The following is a 14,514-nucleotide window of genomic DNA, read 5'->3' on the forward strand; positions in this document are numbered from 1 at the left end:
AGCCCTCACAGCTGAGTCTGCAGTCACTTCAGGGCAAGTGAAGCAAATTTCATGTTCTTAGACTTCAGAAGGAAATATTTCTCAGTGAAATCGGCATGCCACTACTACTTGAACACCAAGCAGTTCACTGATACACATCATTTAGCTATCGGTATTTGAAGTTCGACCCTAGATGTACCAGCCATGTAAGTAGAATCCCAAACAGAGAGAGCCTTTCCCATGGGCATCCAGGATTTAGGACAAACTTTAACGGAGTAGTTCTCAGATTTGTGTCATAATGAAGAATTATGAATGTCTCATCATGCTTTGGAAACACTCCTCTGCAGTTGTTTCAATTGTGGAAAAGATCACTCCAATCAATACAAGAGAATAGAAATTATTTAAAATCTTAGTAGCAACTCTGTAACATATTCATATTAAAATAAATTATTCTATTTGCCCTTTTTAAGGTTTTAATTGGAAACATATGTTTTCCTTCTAATAAGAAAGCTATAAACTCAAGTGCTGAAAGCTGCATGACAGATAAAAGGCAGGCAAAAATTAAGGAGGGGAAGCTCATGCAAAATACCGCAGCAAAGTTGTGTGAAATTAAGAGGGGATCAGAAATTGCCAAGAATGGCAGCTTAGTCAGAAATACAACACCCAAATCAAATAGCTCTTAAATAAAAACCCTGCAGCAGGAGGGGCGTTTAAGATATGTCAAATAAATATTGGTTCCCGTGTCCATCTGTGACTGCTCCCCCCCCCAGAAAAAAGAAAAAGGCCACTACACATTCCAAATGTATCTCCATTAATCCCTATTCAACCCTCTCTTCCGAACCCTTCCCACATCATGCCCTTCCCGTAGCTACGATGCAGTTGAACTGCAGTTGAATTTTCTTAATGTCGCTAATGACTTCAGTCGCTCTACCACTTACCAGCTAAAATCATTCCGTATCAGCCGGCATAGCAATAAATACTATTTCAACCAGAGACCGGTAGCTGGAAATGTTCAGAAGTTTATTGGAAAACCCTATTCAGTTATTTAAATGTGAAAAGCTGATATGGAGTAGCGTATTAAGGGAGCACAAAGGAACATTTAGGAGGGCATCATTCAGGCATCCTGTCCTGTATTTACAGCGCTTGTTGAACGTGTCAACGCTCTTTTTCTTCGGCTCTGCTGGAAGTTATTTGCCCTGGGTTGTGGTGGTAAACAGGATCATGTGCATGCAGTGTGATCCACAAGAAAGAACAGGACTGGCAGATGAGTTCACACTAGGACCGTGGGCAGTTTAATGGAACTTGGACCAGAGGGATCTCGCAGGAACACATCTGCAGTGTTTGAGTTAGTTCACGTCCTGTGTGGGTTAACCTCGGCTCGTTGCCAGACAGCCACCAAGTTGCTGTCTCACTCCCACTCAGCAGGACAGGGGAGAAAATGAGATGAGAAAGCTCCTGGGTTGGGATAATGACAGGGAGGTCACTCACCAACTGCTTTCATAGGTGAAACAGAATGAACGTATAGGAGACTGATTTAATATATTGCCAATTAAAAATAGAGTAGGATGGTGAGAAACCACTAAAACTGAAACAGCTTGCACCAGCCTGCCCTTCTTCCAGGCTCAACTTCACTCCCTTGGTCTTCACTCTTCTGCCACCTCCTCCTTCCCCAGCACCCCAAGCAGAGCAGTGGGGATGGAGAAGGGAGGTTGTGGTTAGGCCATAACACTTCCTCTCTGCTGCTCCTTCCTCCTTACACCCTTCCTCTGCTCCAGTGTGGGTCCTTCCCACAGGCAGCAGCTCTTCAAGAACTGCTCCCACACAGCTCAGTACCACGGGGTCCATCCCCCAGGGGCAAACTGCTCCAGCATGGGTCCTCCATGGGCAGCAGCTCCCGCCAGCCCCCCTGCTCCTGCGTGGGCTCCTCTCCACAGGCTGCAGCTCCGGCCCGGGGCCTGCTCCTGCAGGGGCTCTCCATGGGCCGCAGCCTCCTCCAGGCCACATCCACCTGCTCCACCGGGGGCTCCTCCACGGGCTGCAGCGTGGAGATCTGCTCCATGTGGGACCCATGGGCTGCAGGGGGACAGCCTGCTCCACCAAGGGCCTCTGCACAGGAAAACTTCAGCTCTGGCACCTGGAGCAGCTCCTGACCTCCTTCTGCGCTAACCTTGGTGAGACACAACCTTGTGAACACATTATTGTCATTCCTCTTTCAGCTGCCACGTGGCATTTTTTTATTCTTTTCCTAAATACTTTACCACAGAGGCACCAACAGTGTTGCTGATGGACTCAGCTACAGCAAGCATAGGACACGTTTTGAGGCTGGCTGAAGTTGGCTATGTCTGACCTGGGGCAGCCCCTGGTCTCTTCTCCCAGAGGCCGCCCTTGCAGACCCCCACTCCCAAAACCTTGCCACACAAACCCAGCTAGACATTTTCCCTTCAATTTAACACTTGAGAGTCAGAGAATATGCAACCATGAGTCATACACATCAGTCTTTAATATTTGAATGCACAGTTTCTAGATCCCCTTTCTGCCTGCGAGACATCAGCCCTGGTAAAACTTCTGCATATTCCTAAAACACTCGTTACAATAGTCTACCCAATGTCAAGATCATAAATCTGAGATAGAGGGCAACTTACGTTCCGTGCAATTTGCAGAATCACAGAACTGTAGGGGTTGGAAGGGACCTCCAGAGATCATCGGGTCCAACCCCCCGCCAAAGTAGGTTCCCTACAGCAGGCTGCCCAGGTAGGCATCCAGACAGGCCTTGAATATCTCTGGAGAAGGAGACTCCACAACCTCCCTGAGCAGCCTGTCCCAGTGCTCCGTCACCCTCACTGTGAAGAAGTTCTTTCGCGTGTTGGTGCGGAAGTTCCTGCACTCAATTTTGTGGCCTTTGCCCCTTGTCCTGTCCCCACAGATCACTGAAAAGAGGTTGGCCAAATCCCTCTGTCTCCCACACTTCTATAACTGAATTTTAGTTTAGATCAGAAGGGTGCTTTTGGAGCAAACCTCCAGATCACCTCTATCTTTATTTACTGTTCTTCAGTTTGGGCTGGGAAGCAACAAGGGAGCATGCAAACTGGGCTCCTTCCAAACTAAACTAATCTGCAAGGTGCACTCCTAACTCTACCTCATGCTGTGCCCAAGGAGCAAGGACAGGGTTTGAGCTGGCCAGGAAAAACAAGTGAATGTTTGTGTGGGATGTCACAGTGGGATGTCAGGCCACCATTCCTTTTCCTCTCTAGGTCCATCAGCACTGGGCCATGCCACTTGCTAACACAGACACGGTCTGCAGGCCACTGTTGTGTTAAACACACGGCCCGATCCCAGCACAGCCCCTCTCCCTTTGATTTGCCTAAGCGTATTTGCTCATTTTTCCCTTTCGAGCCTATCTGGACTATTTATAGAAGGGCTTTACATTCTTATTAGTTCCCAGACAATGATTTTTAATACTTTCCATCACCATGAATATTCTTCTCTGAAGCTTAATACATAATGTAAAACAGGCAATTATCACGGCACAGTTTAGAAGGTCATTGCCATGCCTATAAGCTAAAGAGCAATGCAAATGTCAATCTGTGGAGCTTCTGCAAGTTTTGTGCATGGATTTGGCCAGCTCCAAACGAACATTCATTCCACCTGTTTTACCATGGTACTAATTCATAGCACAGCAGTGACAGAAACATTTCTGATGATCCACATTCCTTTGATTTGTAGAAGAGGCTCCACACAACTGTCTGCGAACGTAACATTTTCCTTTCACTGAGATGAGACACGGCGGCTCCGGGACTTGATGCAGCTGTAGCAGAGATGAGGAAATTTTGCAAAACACGTTGAAGTCTTTTCAATGTACAGCTGTCATGACATAAAGGGAAGAGTTGGTGGATTTCTGTGTTTTTTTGCAAGGAGAAGAATTAGGATGCAGAGCAACAGTGCTGCCATTTTCCTTCTTACACAGAGGAGTACAACACCTGAAACCAACAGCACATCACACACCGGGAAGCCCTGGGAGCATCCCAAAAAAAGCCCACCATTTGAAAAGCTCTTTCTAAATGATGAATTGTTTCGCTAATCCAAACAAGGATGGCTTCAAATGAAATAGAAAATATTTATCTATGAAAGATCACAGCATCTTCATGTTACCAAAGTCCCTTCAGTAGTACAAACAGTATTTCCTTTCTATCAAAAAATAAGGTCTTGGACTGAGGCTACTCCTCAACATTCCACTTGAGACCTGTGAACTGTACTATAAATATTTCCTTCAGAATACCGAAGGAAATACTTTTCCAACCCAAAACTGAGATTTAACAAGAGAGCTATACTTCCATTTTAGCTGCAGCATGAATCCATGAAGCAAAATTATTAAAGTTAAATTTTTAAGGATATATTTGTTTTTTGTTTTTTGTTTTTTTTTTTTTTAAAAAAAAAAAAAGAGCCAGAAATTTAGCCTTAACCCCTGGAAAATACCACTGACAAAATAAAAAATAAAATATAAAATGGCATGGAAAAAGAGTGCACTTCAGTCAAAATATTTTGGGGAACATCTAGCACATAGGGTAGACCAGCAGACAGAGTGAAATTTGCCTATTCATGTTCAGGTCCCCCCTCCTAGTGCTTACATATTAATTTTGCCTGGTACATTGGATCAGACTTTTATTTTTTAAAATAATATAAGAACAATTAGGGGAAAAAACACATTCCTCCCTTGAACTTCCAGGGAATAAAAATATTTGCCAGTCAATAAATGCATCAAATTTTGTGCAACCTGATTAATCTGTAGGTTACAAGCCTGTATCACTTGCTTCCAAAGAAATTATGGAGAGAAAGATGCCGTTTTGAGCACCTCACATTCAGCTGTAGCTGGTGGCTGCACTGGTGAAAGGAGAAAACGATGCTGATATCACTCATTGCAGATATCTCTAAGAATGCTGAGAAAAAAAATACTTGATTTTTACATTCTTAAATAGAAATCTATTTTACAATGAAGAAACAAAACAGAGAAATCAAAAGATTTCTTTTTCTACCATCCCATTTATATTTCATTAAAATATGCATTAGATTACTGTCACAGAGTGGAGATACTCTGCTGATGTGCAGTAGGGATGGAGCATCTGCGTTTCAATAATGTGGCGTTCTGAAAGCAAAATGATGCCCTACGAAGATCGAGAAAGGGTTATGGTTAAAAAACACAGTGGGAAGGGAAGGACAAATACCAAGTACTGCACACAAGTTTATCTCCCCAGGGACAACTGGTTTCAGCTTCCTGCATCACGATCATACCTCCTTTAAAAGCTACCGAAGCCCCAAAGCTGACACAACACTGAAAGCAAAATTTAATCCTACGCAAGACTTAAGTAACTCTTGTAAATTTATTGCTTAAGCTGCAAATTCATCAAAAAGCATACACTTGAGCCATTTCCAAGTGGCAGCAGAAAACACCTGCAATCCAGCAGAGATACTGCAGTAATATTTGGCAAACAGGAATATAGAAGGACTCCACAAGCTGAGTATCAATGAGCTTCTCCATATGGACGGAGTCTGTTCACAAGAGCTGCAGTTAGTGAGCCCGTGTTCGTTTTAAAACGAAGCCCACGTGCACGCAGGGAGCACTCATAGCTGACAGGCTACAAGATTTATATTGCGCTCATCTCTGCAGCCTGCGGTGAGGAGTTAAGTGACCGTGACTAACAACTGTGCCATCTGATACGGGCGTCACTCTTCTGGAAAGGACTGCGTGTAATCAAGTATGTGTTTGTACGTGCACGGCTCTCTTCTGTTTGTTTGAGTTTGTTGCCATACAATAATGCTACAGGAGATAGCAGCAAAGAGAAACTTGCATCACCTGGGACTTGACGCAGGAGGAGGCGGCACTTGTTCCTCGAGGAACTGGTCCCACCAAGGACTTCCTTCCTCCAGGTACTGCTAGGAACTGTTTTGTTAGCTGCTTTATTAGCAGAGAGCAGCAGTCTTGGGCATCTGTGTACTTATTTTCTCATTTCCACCAAGAATTTAATTAACTGACATTAATTAAGTTTTCTGTTTGATCTGGAAATTCAGCTCAAATTAACATTTTTATGGATAGTTTAATACTAACGCTGACAGATAATTCCTGTTAGGAGAAGCTTCTTGTACTTGCAGTGAGAGGGACAAAACAAGGGAAGCTATTCCACTTGGAGGCAAATATTTTTATTTGCTGTTAGATACAGCTTTAAAAAAGCTGGATATGTTATCTGAGTTGAGAAGTCTGGATGTTTTGCTTATAAGCTATACCTGAAGACCCAGAAGCTCAAGAAGACACAAAAATACCTCAGAGAAGCCAGATAAAATGTCCAGGAAATCTGTGAACTGTGGATGTACACCGAGACATTATCTAAGCTACCAGACTGCCGTCATCATCTGTTACAGAAAATGTCCAGCTGAGACCCTGTCACTTTGAAATATTCACCACATTTAAAGTTATTAAACAGGCAAACTGAGTAGCATCCATCTCTGCACTGTTGCTTATCCTTATCCACTACAATTTAACAAACAGAACTGTCACCTTCTTAAGCTCTAAATGTATTACATAAATTCTGTGCAAGGTTTACAACCAATGAACATGGAAGCTAGCACCTATATTTAACATTTGATTCCAAGTTTCTTAAGTATGAGCATAAAATACTGGAAACTGAACAATTTAAGGCAAAAAAAAATAGGTCATTTCTCATCACTTTAAGGGTGCATATCTTCAGAGCACAAGTTTATGAAAAAAATATGCTTTTCAGTGTCAAATAGAGTTGACATACTTTAAGAGCCCAGAAGAAGAAAAAAGCTGTACGCATTTTAAAATAACATATGCACAATTGCCACTATCTCACTAAAATCAAGGTCATAAAAATGTTCCCCTGAACTATGAAAATACAAACTGGAACAAGGTTTGTTTTTCTAGATCCTCCATACAGAATAAATATCAGACCCAGATTTCACAGTCCTTTCTGAAAAGTCTCCACAAATCAGATGTATGCACTTAGTTGTGAAATTCATATCACAACAAATATAGAAGAGTTGCTACAGAAGGAAAGGTACACAAAAAACCTTCCCCCCATGTTCAGGTCCAGGCTGAGCCCTTGTCTCTGCTCCGAACTCACTGGACAAATGCCTCAGGAAAACCAGAGCTGCAGTCTCGCTTGTAGTATCACTAAAAACAGAAAACCAAAAACATTTCATCCCACCAGCTCAAGCTCAAAACTATGTAACCCATTAACCTCCCTCAATGTTAAGCAAATACTTGGATACATCACCACCTCCCCACACACAGCTGTCCTCTTCTTTCGAGAAACCCAAGAAAGCCACCTTGTTTTCAGCTGGTCTCACACCCAGCTGCTGCGTTTCCTCTGCTAGGGTAAAATCAGGCAGGAGAGTTTGCTCAAGCACTGCTGCTCCAGGTCAACAGCTGCCCCATGTTTTACGCCACCTAAGCCCAGATGGACTTAGCAGCACACATCTGCATACTTCAGCTGGAAAAGATGAAACTGGTTCTCAGTGCCAGAATATTTCCAAGGGATTTAACAGGAGGCTTTCTCTCCCTTCCCTGCAACTCAGGCACAGCAGCTAGGACCAAACCAATGAGTATCAACTGTAAAAAGCTCTGAATGCCACAGAGACATGACACTGCCTGCATGATTGAAAACCACAAGGCAGCCTATTACCAAAAGAGGATAAACAGCAACTTAAAACAATATATAATCATGCAGCCTTGAAGCTTGCAGGTTGCTTGCTTCTACTTTTTACTATTTTGTGTCAATAAAAGCTTTAACCAAAACTATACTTACACTTGAGACTGACTTTAGCTGAAGAAAAAAAGTTTGTTTCTATTTGCTACATAAATGAAGACAATCCAGGGCTTACAGCTCACTGTTACTTTACATTTGAGTACCCCAGACACACTGGGGAACAACAGATTGGGGAAAAAAAAATATCACAGCAATCAGTAATTACAGAAAGTGAACCAAAAATCAAATTGACTGTAGTTACAGGCAGACAACCTATATTCAGTTTTTGTCACTGCTGAAAGTTGTTCCAAGATGAAGCGGTCAGTGCAACCAGAGAAGCGCAGTGCATGCCAGAAGAAGGCTGGAATCAAAACAGAAAGATTATAGCACTGCCTGTCAGAGAAATAGCAGAGGTTTTGTTGTTGATGTTGTGTTTTGGTGGGGTTTTTTGTTGGTTTGGGTTGGTTGGTGTTATCCCCACCCACCCCTGTGGCCTTAGAGCTACAGTAAGACTATTTTACTTCATGGGCAACAAAACTCATGTGACTTCACCATCCTCAAACAGCCTTCACACATCTTTGAGGGAGCAAAGAAAGAAAAAGGGAAGGGACACATCCATGTAGGCTGTACAAACAGCAGCTTTAGCTAGCGGCTGAAGCCATGAACAACTACTTGTAATATATATACCTAGTTCTAAAGCTTTCCAGTGACAACGTCAAACATCTTGTCAGAAGCACTAAACTACAATTATTAACAGAGCTTTTTTTTTTTTTCTTTTTTAAACTCCCTTCTTTTTTTAATGTGCTATTTTATCTACTGGATTACAATTGTGAACTCTCAGCTACCTACAGGCACACTCAAAAGAAACCATCCTTTTTTTGTTTTCTTTTTTAAAAGGGAAAAAAAAAGCACCACAGCAAGTCAGATCAGATTCTTGACGCCATCACAGCTGTGCTGATGTATACCAATCTGAATTTCTGTCCCATCTAGCAGAAACGACTTCATGAACGTGTTGTGTTTTTCTCATTGCGTTGCCACACTGTTCTTTACTCAACAGGAGTATTATGTTAATCTATCATATTTCGTGTATTGCTACAGAAAGAAAGCTGAAGTTATATATTTCCAGAGTATTTATGGTTTGTCAGTTGACCATTCATGGATTCAGGGACCTGCTCCCTTGTGCCATCCTCCCACCCTCCCCACCCCCCAAAAAACACTACAAATATGAATTACAGATCACAGCACAAAGCTGGGGAGCTGTTTCCCTTACTGCACTTGCCTTCTTGTAAACCAGCTCATTTCAGTTACCATTACTGAATAAAGGAACAAAAGTACCTCATTTTTCTGTAGTTCCTCTACAGCTAAATCAAATTCAGGCTATCTGAATTCATTTTGCTAAGTCATAGATCAGTTCCCAAGACACAACATCTAAGTCCTTTGTTAAACGATGCTAACTACCTACCAATCAGAGCCCAAATCAGCAGAAGCAAAGTCAGCCATTAACAGCTACATATGGCTAAGCAGCACTGCGACCTTTCTTAATCACCACACCTGGCATTACACAAATGAGAAAGAATATTTTTAAGTTGTTCAGCAATCCAACTGTATTAGTACTTGTGTATGCATCACCCTGAGGCAGAACACTTTGGACTCTTGCACGCACCCAGCTCTTTGCACTGGCTCAGCCAGCAGTACCACGAAGCCCAGCCCCACATTTGAATACTGTGTTCAGCTTTGGGCCCCTCAGCACAAGAAGGACATCGAGGCCCTGGAGCATGTCCAGAGCAGGGCTACGAAGCTGGTGAAGGGCCTGGAGCACAAGTCCCGTGAGGAGCAGCTGAGGGAACTGGGGGTGTTTGGGCTGGAGAAGAGGAGGCTCAGGGGAGACCTTACTGCTCTCTGCAACTGCCTGAAAGGAAGGTGTGGGGAGCTGGGGGTCGGCCTCTTCTCACAGGTAACTAGGGATAGGACCAGAGGGAACGGCCTCAAGATGTGCCAGGGGAGGTTCAGGTCGGAAATGAGGAGACATTTCTGCTCAGAAAGAGCAGTCAGGCATTGGGACGGGTTGCCCAGGGAGGTGGTAGAGTCACCGTCCCTGGAAGTGTTCAAGGAATGGCTGGACGTGGTGCTTGGGGACAGGGTTTAGTGGGTGACATTGGTGGCAGGGGGGTGGTTGGACCAGGTGATCTTGGAGGGCTTTTCTGACCTTAATGATTCTGTGATTTATTCACATGCCAGTGCTGTATCCTCCTTGGAGCTGGCATGCATTGCCATTTTGTAGAAGCAGATCAAAACTACCTCAACAAGAAATAAGATTAGAGTTCAGTTTGAATCAGTGTCCCTCTTTAAAATGACCATGTGACTATACAAGTGCTTGTGAAGCTGTAGAGCGATTTAAATTGGGACAAGAAGACAAAACAAGCAGCTGAAGCAAGGCAGGGCGGCATCTTTAAGATGAGCCACTTGTGCTAGAGCTAGTTACCTATAAAACCACTGCCAAAAGGCCTAACTAACAAAAATACAATGTCAGTAGAGCCTGTTGAAATACAGCTCAATTTTATCACCCTAATACAACCTTAGCCATGGCAGATAATGAATTAAAGCTGTATATGTACATATTGATGAGCTACATAATACGGTCAATGATCCTGACTGATGTGACCATAATTTCTTCTTTAATGACAAAAAGTTAACTGTCATTGAACAATTGCCAAAATCGTTTTGTTCTAAAAAAATAAAGATCACTGCTTTCTCCCCTGTCCATTCCAGCTCTAAAAAACAAACTGATTTAAAAAATTAGGTGTACAGGTGTAGAAGAAAACCTTTACTTCTATACAGCAGTTCTCAGTTAAAATCCCCAGCCTGGGTAATAACTGTTCTTTCAGCAATAAAATACGTAACTGCACAACTTGAATTCACATGAACTGCACTACCACTGGCTGTAAGGAGGAACTGCTGGAGTAAGACTGCCTTCGAGCAAGAGGTCAAAGTAGATTAAAGAGTAGAGAAGACCATGGTAAGCGACTGACTTTTCACATCACCTTTTCAAGCACAGCACTGCTAGCTGGGTGAGGGGAGGGATGGTCCCGCTGTGCTCTGCACTAGGGCGACCTCACCTTGAGCACTGTGTGTGGGTTTGGGTGCCACAGTATATAAAGGACATAAAACTATTAGAGAGTGTCCAAAGGAGGGCTACAAAGATGGTGAAGGGTCTAGAGGGGAGGACGTATGAAGGGCAGCTGAGGGCCCTTGGTTTGTTCAGCCCAGAGCAGAGCAGGCTGAGGGGAGGCCTCCTGGCGGCCTGCAGCTCCCTCACGAGGGGAGCGGAGGGGCAGGCGCTGAGCTCTGCTCTCTGGGGACAGCGACAGGACCCGAGGGAATGGCATGGAGCTGGGACAGGGGAGGGTCAGGCTGGGGGTTAGGAAAGGTTCTGCACCCAGAGGTGGTCGGGCACTGGGACAGGATCCCCAGGGCAGTGGGCACAGCCCCGAGCCTGCTGGAGCTCAAGGAGTGTTTGGACACCACGCTCAGACACATGGCCTGATTTTTGGGTGTCCTCTACAGAGAGAGTCAGGAGTTGGAAGGGACCCACAAGGATCGAGTCCAACTCAGGTTATTCTATGATTCCACAATTATCACCTAGAGTGGAGGAGTAATTACAGAAGATTCATGCTGAGCTATGATAAACACCAAAAAGAAGCATGAGAAGAAAAAAAACCATCTGCAAGCAAATTCAGGCAGTATCTTCACAAGTGTGAGCTATTACTGGGGTATTTCCAGCATGAAAATTATCTTTGAAACTGAAGATATTTATTAGCTTTATCTGCTACCTAGATGGTTGAGATACGGTACAAGAAATATAAATAGAAAGAAATACAAAAGAAATACGAAGAAATATAGGGGATTCCTGAAGGAGCATTATCGTTGGCTTACAGCCCAAAGACTGCAGTGGCCAAACATATATTTCCTCTTGCAATCTCAAGATTAAACAGCCTCAAACTTAAGGTTTTTTAGTTATCTTTTTTTTAGTTATCTTTTACACTGAAATTTGCACACCTTTGTAATTTGGTGATTTTGATTTTGTCGTCTTATCTGGTGAAGATATTTCAATGCAACATCTCTTTTCTATTCTAACATCAAGGTGATGCTGCCAATTATGCTCTGCTGTAACCATCTGTAAAAAGGAGAGGGGAAGAGGTAAACCAAGAACATTTTTTATTTTAAACAATTTTGATTTCAACCAGGATTTCAGTGATAGAAGGAAAATAAATCATAGATTTATACCCTACATTGATTTCTCCAGGAGAAATAACATTGGAACTATTTGTTTTAATACAGACAGGTTTCAGATCTTGTGAAATATATGGCCTTGAATGAGAACACTTATCAAGACAATTTCATCCTGACATGATTTTGGACTTTATCCAAAGCCAAGGTTTCAAGGTTTTATACATACATTTTTAAAGTCTTATGAAATGAAATAGTGACAACCTCTTTATTTATTTGCAACTTTTTATTCACCTTCAAAGTTACAGAAAGCGGTAAAAAGCTCAAGTGTTAGCCTTGCTCCAATAAATGGACTAGAGACAACTTTTTTAAAACTAGCCTATGTTATCTAGAGTAAGGGCCTGGATTTTCCAATTAAAAACAAGCAAACAAAACAAACCCCCCTCCCCCCCCCCCACACACACAAAAAAAGATACACAGCTTTCACAGCAATTGGAAGACTACTGAACACAATTAAATGGTTTGGGTTTTTTACTTTAAAAAAAATCAATACAACTCTTGGGATTCAAGTTCTAATCAGTGCATTACCAAAAAAATATGAAAACAGATGTTAGACATTATAAACCAAAACTTATTGTTTAGCTCATTACATCCATCACTAAGCAAGAACCTCACAGGGCTAAGGAAAAATTTTGGGATGTGAGCCTTTTTAACAGCCAAAGAGGAAAGACAAAATCATAACTAAAGGACTTGCAACTGGGAGATGAGTACTCTATTTGCAGAAGTTAGCCCTGTATTTGTAAACCATTTAATCACCCTCTTACGATATAGAAAGTGAAATGTAATTTAACTAGAGGCATGAGTCACAGCCACAATGAAAACAAACTCTGGCCTATTACAAACAATTAGACTCAGCAGCTTTGGCAAGCTGCTCAACTACCCGATTAAATTCGCATCTCAGCCCATGAAACGTTAAGAATGGGTTCCTTTTAAACAACATTCTGCAAGACTTTCTGCAGCAGGGATTGAATTTTCCTCTCCACAGCAGCTACCGCAGGACTTATAATAAGCTTCTGTTGTTAAACCGCAAATGCAAAGACGACGTGTTCTTGGCTAATAACTGTGTTTCTAGGTCTCAGCTGAAAATGAGCTTTGGGGAAGTTGAAGGCTGGGGGAATCCTTTCCCCCTTAACTTTGCACACTATTTAGGAAAATTGTAAAGTTAGGACATTCAGGTTTTAAACTAGATGCAACACAAGAAACATGCAATTAATGTATTATGCTACTTTGAAATGTCTCCCCAACACCAGTTAAGGACCTACTGATGGAGACACTCTTACTCTGCTCCACACACCCAGTGCTCCCTGCAAGTATCAGCCCAGGTATTTTCATTGTCAAGTTTCCCGGGTTCCTGATTTTCATGGCAAAGGACAGATTTTTACAGTAAATTTTATTCACGCAACATGAGACCAATGGACTTTAGACTCTACGCAAACACATTTTAATGATAAACACTCCTTTTTAAGAGGAAGAAGAGGGCACACCTGAAGAATGTGATTAAAAACATGGAAGGTTTACCAACACTAATTTGAAAGCACATTTGTGAACCCTTCACACATCATCCCTCCTGTCTAGTGAATTTACCTCACATTCACACTGGGCTTCCTAGCAACTCTTCCTTTACAAATACATTTTTCCATTTACTGAAAACAATGCTGAGAATGAGTCATTTCTGTAGAATACAGTCCCTCACATACACCAGATGCCTAATGGTGCATGCTGTGAGGAAAAAAGACGAAGAAACTAATGCCTACTCAGATTGCTGTATTTATTACAGAAGTCTGCCAGCATTTTGCATCATTTCCTTCAGAATGTTTTAGGTTTTTTTTTAATGTTAAGATCTGACCATCGCTCATAAAAAATTGCTACCAAGTTCTCCAAGAGCTAACATCTAATTAGCTCAGCAGCTAGCACCCCGAGAACACTGCCCCAACAATGACCAGAAGGGGGGTGAAACTAATGGGGGTGGCTGGTGGGGGGCGTGGGGGTGGAATCAAAGCTTTCCAACTCATATTCTGAGCATCTCCTTATGTTTTTCAAGGTTTGCACTTCCAATTCAGTTGAATCAGTTCCAATAAACAAATTTTTATATTTTTGGTGTTACCTTGAAGTTCTTTTAGTTGTTTTCTGAAAACCAAGCCTGACTAGTTAGCTACACTCGGAACAGACACGAAGTACTGTCCCCTTTGCTCTCCTCTGTAACAAATGTAGCGTAAGGAAACAAATCAAAACCTGAAGATGAAGAGAGAACTGATACCAAGTAATTCACTGTGATGATATTATACAACTGCTGGGTGGGATGTTCAGCCAGTCATGACAAAAATCTAAGGAAGTAATTAGGAAGTTTGGTTTGATGAAATGCATGCCACTTTTTTTTCTTTTCCCCAGAACAGAGATGATAGAAGCGGGTCCCAATTCTACCTCCACTCACATTGTTTTCTTACCGTGGTGTTTTGTTAACTAATTCCTTAGAATTACAGCATCCTGATAT

General features: G+C 42.4%; 1 protein-coding gene across 4 annotated transcripts in view; it reads right to left on the reverse strand.

Moving 5' to 3' along the window:
* Window positions 1-14,514, reverse strand: part of USP6NL (USP6 N-terminal like) — a 115,928-nt gene that overhangs the window by 75,793 nt on the left and 25,621 nt on the right. The gene's annotated exons all lie outside the window — the stretch shown is intronic.

This window comes from Oxyura jamaicensis, chromosome 1 (genome assembly GCF_011077185.1).
Source record: "Oxyura jamaicensis isolate SHBP4307 breed ruddy duck chromosome 1, BPBGC_Ojam_1.0, whole genome shotgun sequence".
Classification (NCBI taxonomy): domain Eukaryota; kingdom Metazoa; phylum Chordata; class Aves; order Anseriformes; family Anatidae; genus Oxyura; species Oxyura jamaicensis.